Source organism: Phyllostomus hastatus, unplaced genomic scaffold (assembly GCF_019186645.2).
Source record: "Phyllostomus hastatus isolate PE091 unplaced genomic scaffold, TTU_PhHast_1.1 phas_contig_80, whole genome shotgun sequence".
NCBI lineage: Eukaryota > Metazoa > Chordata > Mammalia > Chiroptera > Phyllostomidae > Phyllostomus > Phyllostomus hastatus.
In genome coordinates this window covers 20,896,540-20,902,746 of record NW_025333960.1, presented here as the reverse complement: position 1 = coordinate 20,902,746, position 6,207 = coordinate 20,896,540, and positions in this window count along the sequence as shown.

Genomic DNA, 6,207 nt, shown 5'->3' with positions numbered 1-6,207 from the left:
TTCTGCTCGCCCCCTGCAGCCTCGGCACCATTGAACTCCCATGAAATGTTGGGGAGTCGGGTTTACCGCCACTTCCCAGGAAGGGACTCAACCTCAGCCCACAGCACTAGATTCGTCTTTGAACTTCAAGGCAGAGATTTTAACATATGTTGTCTGATTTGAACGAGGATGGGTTTGATTTACCATAAACAGGACAGCAGAAGAGGGAACTTTTGAAAAAGCGTTCAGGAAAACAACTTTCATACAAGACACTACTTATTTATACCAATCAACATAGCGGTCATTGTTTCACTATACAAAAAAAAATGAATCATTTTGTGTCATTTCTGCCCCGCTCCCAATACATACATCGCAATACATTAGTTGTGAATTATATCAGGCATGTTTTTAGAGACACCTTAAGCCTCTTAATCTCTTACTCGATAGACATTCCATCCCCTCTTGCTCACTTTCTTCACACACACAAACGAATCTCAAAATATTACATCTTTCACCTCTTCCATATTCTTTAAGCATGGGCATGTTTTCATTTCTTTTGAAAACTGTTTTCTGAGTCAAGGGTGCACGTAAGTACCTGTACAGAATCCACCTGCATTGCACTAAGGGAATCTGATATAAGTCTTGTGGGTTAATTAATTCATCCAAACAGATATTTATGAGGCACTCATTGTGGCGCTAAGCTTTGAAGATTCACGATCAGATGTCGTGCATTTCCTCTAAGGAGCTAGGATTTGGGGGACAAAAATTAGCATTGAAATGGACTAGAATTATTGTGTTTTTAGCACAAAGAAGGGTTATCCATCCAAATTTTATTGGGCTTCTTGTTCCAGAGAATGCTTGAGTTGAGTTATAGAAGAATAGATAGAGGTTAGCTAATTGAGGAAAAGGAGGGAAGTTGTTCCAGACATAGAAAAAATATTGGCCAAAAAATTGTGGTCCATATAAGGAACTTTATACAATTCATTGCTTCTGACATCACAGCTGTCAATTTCCTCTTGTCACATGGCATAACTCCTTTGTGACTGTCTCCATAAACATGCACGTGTGCATTCATTTTGGTTCTAAGAGAGGACTTGGAGGGCCTTAGCCCTCTACAATGTCGATCACATCTCCTTCCTTCCCAACCAAGCTTCCAACCATGGTATTTGTCCTTCAGGTGAGGAATTTGCCTGGAAGTGCTGAGGGATTTAGCTACTGTGCATCTGCCGGTTGCCTGAAAACTTCCTCAGTTATCATCCTACTACTAGGTAGATGTCCATCAATTGTTAATCAGCTTTCTTTTCTTCCTTCACTCTGACCTTGACTGTCACTAATTTCTTTATATGTTGTATACCCTCTGTTGCACAACAGAGTGGTTTTCACACTTCAAAAAACCCCTGAACCCTTCTTCAATGAGAGCTTATATAAAACAGATTAGGTTGCTCTGGAATTTCATCTGAAATAATGGTGATGGGCCTGAAGTCCCAACCACTCAGCAATCCTCCTTCCCAGTGGCCTCTCCAAGAGTTATAACCCATTTTAGTATATAGTTGGGGGATAGGAGGAAGTGGAAGTGAAATTTTTGTGTAGGTTTTTAAAAATTACCTAGTTTTCCTTTAGCCTTCTAGTGAACTATGAAATGTGAAAGCTTTCGCTTTGTAAAATAAACTTTTATTTGTATTCTATGCATAACACTTCACTTATGGGCCCACTGTCCTATCATCAAATACTTAGCCTAGAATACACATTAAGGTAAATAAAATTATAATGGGAAAAAATAAGTTTAAACCTAAATTTGAAACTACCCCATTGAAATGTAACAGAAAACAATGCACGGCAAAACTTAACCTTCCAGACAGAGCACAATATATCCAGTTTATCATACATAGTACCTCTTTTCTTATAGTTCAACCAACTAAATTTGAAGATTTAATTGACTTTATTAAGTGATTTATGAATTGAGCAGCATCCCATCTAACAACTAGAAGGGTGCTCCAACCCATTGTACAAAATAGTAAGTTTTTATAGGTAGAAAGAGGGTGGGACTAAGAAGTTAAAAAAGTGGATTATTTCTGGCAGGGGCGTTAGAGGAAGGCAAGCGGGTCTTATCAGGCAGTTTTTCTCACTAGTGTTTTCTCAGGAAATTCCAGACTGATTGGTGATTGGTTTAAAATTCCACATGTGGGAGAGGCTAAAACTGCAATTAGATTAGTTAGTTATTAACTTTGTTTTGGTACTGTGGCTTAGCAAAAGTGACTCCATCATGGGCCTGTTAGTTTTTTGGTTTTTGTTTTTTTTTTAAGATTTCATTTATTTCTTTTTAGAGAGAGGGAAAAGGAGGGAGAAAGAGAAGGAGAGAAACATCAACACGTGGCTGCCTCTCAAACACCCCTTACCGGGGACCTGGCCTGCAACCCAGGCTTGTGTCCTGACAGGGGATCTAATTGGCAACCCTTTGGTTCACAGGCTGGCATTAAATCCATTGAGCCACATCAGTCAGGGCTGAGCCTGTTAGTTTTTTAACAGTAGCAACCAAGTTTCTCTTTCCTTTTGAAGATTATACCCATGGTTTTCTGTTAATCCCTATTTCTTTTAGCTAGAAACTCTAAATCTTTTGAGTTCAGATTCCAAACAGAAATGACTGGCAAAGGGAACTGAACAAAACCCTCCCTTTTTCTCTGAGTGCTTAAGCATATGGCCAATACAAAGAACCCCAAGAAAGACCCAAAACTCCAATATGCAAGAGCATTTTGGAAAGAGGAGGGAATTAGTTACTAAAGTAAGAAGTATAACAGACAATCTTCATTTTGCAAAATATATTGGAAGAAAGTAAGACTTGTAGACAATTCAGGTGGGAAAAAACCATACTTAAGTATGAACTTGGAGCAGTTGCCTAAAGAGAGCCTGAGAATGGTCTGCAAATAATAACATAGGCTTGGAAATATGAGGTGTCTCTAAGCCAAACTCTGCCAATTTCCACATTCATTTACCCGGATAGTTCCTGGATGTCTCGCTCAAACTCGATATTTCAAAACTGAACTCATTATATTTCTCCCTAAACCTGTTTATCCTCCTTTTCCTTTTTCATTACAGTATTTGGCAACCCCTGCATTCCTGCATCAATAATTGCCCAAGCTTGAAACCTGGAAGAAGCACTCCTCTTTTTCACTCCCTCCATATCCATATAGTCAGTTCTGATGATTCTGATTCCTTATGTCTATGTTAAGAAACACCCAAACCTATGGAGAATATTTATGAGTTTATCTGAGCCAAACTGACGACATTGCCGGGAACCAAGATCTTAAATGCTTCAGAGAATGTCAGTTTTACAGTTTCTTTTATACATTTGGGATTATGGAAGGAACATAAGGAAGATTACTTGAAGGTGGGAGAAAGCAAGGTACAGGATAATTAATAAAATTATGTTCTCCTGTGGGGGTGGTTATGTGGTCCCCTTGAGGGGACTGGAAAAGAGAATTATTTCTGGCATTTCAAAGGTATGTTAGCCTAGAGGCACAAGAGCAGTGGACAGGGCTTGCTTAAAAACCTTTTACTAAAAAAGTTATCAGCCTGGGCTCTGATGACCCATCATGACTGTCCAGTTAGGAATTTATGATCAGATCACCGTGTGAAGTTATTTTTGGTTAGATTCATTATAAAGCTCCTTATTTTCATCTACACTTAATATGTGTGTATTCCTCATATCTTCTGTCCTAGTCTTTCTGATTCCATCTGGGCCTTCTCAGACTATCTTCCTGTTGGGGAGGGCAATTTTCCCTTCTACCCTTCTAGGTTCTTCTGGCTGGCCTAAGAGACAGATTAATAGGAGAAAAATCAAATTTAATTTTGTATGAGTGGGAGCTCCATAAGAATATGTGGCCCACAGGCAGTCAGGCAATTAGAAGCCATCCAGAGCTGAGGAGAAAGGGTTAGAGGCCTGGGACATCAAAGGGAAGGAAAGCAATTCACGTGGAGGTGGAAAATCAAATGTTAGCCATGCCATGCAGAGACAATAGGACACAAAGAAGACTTTGATCTTGAAGCCCTGCCCATACCTAGCCAGTATTCTTTGTAGATATGGCTGGTGATAGTGTTCTTCCAGGACCAGGCACAACTCCTTTATCTGATGCGTGGGTCACCAGCCAGCAGTGATCACGGAACGCTGCGGATAGCTCGACGAAAACACGTGAGAAAAAACATGCACAGAGACAAACTAGTTTCTGTGGAGAAGTAGGGACAAAATGGCCACCCCTTCTAGTGAGGAGCGTGCCGATTTACGGTCCATACCTGCTTTTATTAGGCTCATTTTGCATAATAATTCAAGTAAAGTACAGTACTCATTAGGGGGAAGTAAGGAACTATAGAAAACAAGGAACTCTGCCAGTCTATTTTGAGTTGGGGTCAAAGAGCTGTAAGACTTTGAAGAACAAACTAACTTCCTCCTTGCCCCTCTCATTCAACTGAGAGCATTCTAAACAAAGAAGGTTTCACAGTAATTTACATGTTCTTTCTTAGGCCTGATCACCCAGGGAATCCGCCCTTTTCAGCACAGAGCTGCACCACCCTATCGTTGTTTCAGGCTTAGGTGGAGCACGGGAACCAAGGCAACCAAGAGATAAGGAGTTTTTCTCCCAGACGATGAGAACTCAGGCTATGTCAAAGCCAAGGAGCAAGGGTCCATCACCCCCTTTTTGCTGCAGCCCCCAAAGTCCTTCTTTTGGGGGGCCTCCCAAGGTGATCGTGCCTGTCTTAGGTCGTTCCCCCTTGGGGAATCTTACCCGTCTTTGGCTAACCGACCAAGCTTTTTGGGGTTCAGTTATGAATAAAGCAGCAGAAGCAGCATTCCTGCCAGGGAGATAAGCTTTTGTCTCCTTGCTGGCTTACGGTTCTAAGGGCATTCCCTTAGCCTTAGCCTAGGTGGGGGTTTCAGCTCTGATACCAGTCAGGGCGGTTCCCAACATTTATCTAAATTCTTTTAGGCAGTTAAGGGAGAGGTAAAATCTTTTCCTACAGTTTTGTCTCTTAAAAACAATCAGCCTAAAATAATTCTATGTTAAAGAGACATCATTTGAGAGGGCAAAATCCTGCTTCCTCCTTCCCTCACCTCTGCCATAGTAATTACTCAAAGTGTTCCAGCCTGTTTGTGTCATTTCTTCCCGGAAATCTTAACTTGCTCCCCAATGCTTAAACACAGTGATACACAAGGAATGTTCCCGGCCACTTTTCTAGTTTTATCTCCCACTCTTTCAGCCCAACTAGCCTAATATATTTTACTAAAGCTTTCCTTCTGATGAAAGAATTTCTTGACTTTAGGGGGAAAAGGTATGAAAACTACTCTTGGGCCCTGCCTGGGTGACTCAGTTGGTTAGAGCATCACCCCAGTATACCCAGTTTGCAGGTTTGAGCTCCAGCCAGGGCACAGAGAAGAAGCAACCAATGAATGCACAAATAAGTGGAACAAATTCATTCATTCTCTCTCTCTCAATAAGTAAAAATAAATTAATTAATTTAAAAAGAAAAATACTAATTATACAATAGATATGGTATAGGGAATTGAATTAAGATATACAGAAAGGCCAATGGCTGGAGGGAAGGAAGAGGAGAACAGATCTGTTTAATGATAGATGGTAGCTACGTGGTATTAGAATGATAACTACAGAAGCCTTCTGGTGACCTGGAGGAGATATGTGGTGCCAGATCCCTCAGAGCTCTCACATGAAAGAGAATTATAGTAACTGGCTACACCAGAATTTCTGTGTAGAATGGACTTTAGATGGTTGGAAGAAGGCTTTTAAAACTTTTTGCTTAGGATTAGGAAACAAACACTTTCCAAACCAAATAACTGGAGAAGAGAAGAGAGATTAGATTAGATCACAAAGAGCCAAAGCTCTTTCTGGTTACTAAAAATGAATGCATATGTATATATGGAAAGGTGATCCTTAAGGAGTTAGTTGTGCAAGCAGTGTGACAAAATGGGGTGGGCAGCTGTGATGTTAAAGGAAAGGGGAATGAAGTATCCGAATGGGGAAGAAAGCCTATCTCAGACATGCATACATCTGATTGCAGCCAAGGTGGCTCCACATTAGGGCTGAGGTAGGACACCTGTGAAGGGTCCCCCATAGACCTACTTAGATGGCTTGACTAGGGCTCTTCCAAATACTCCTAGGACCCTGCTACTCAAAGTGGGATCTGTAAGCCAACAGCATCATATTGTCTGGGAGCTTGTTA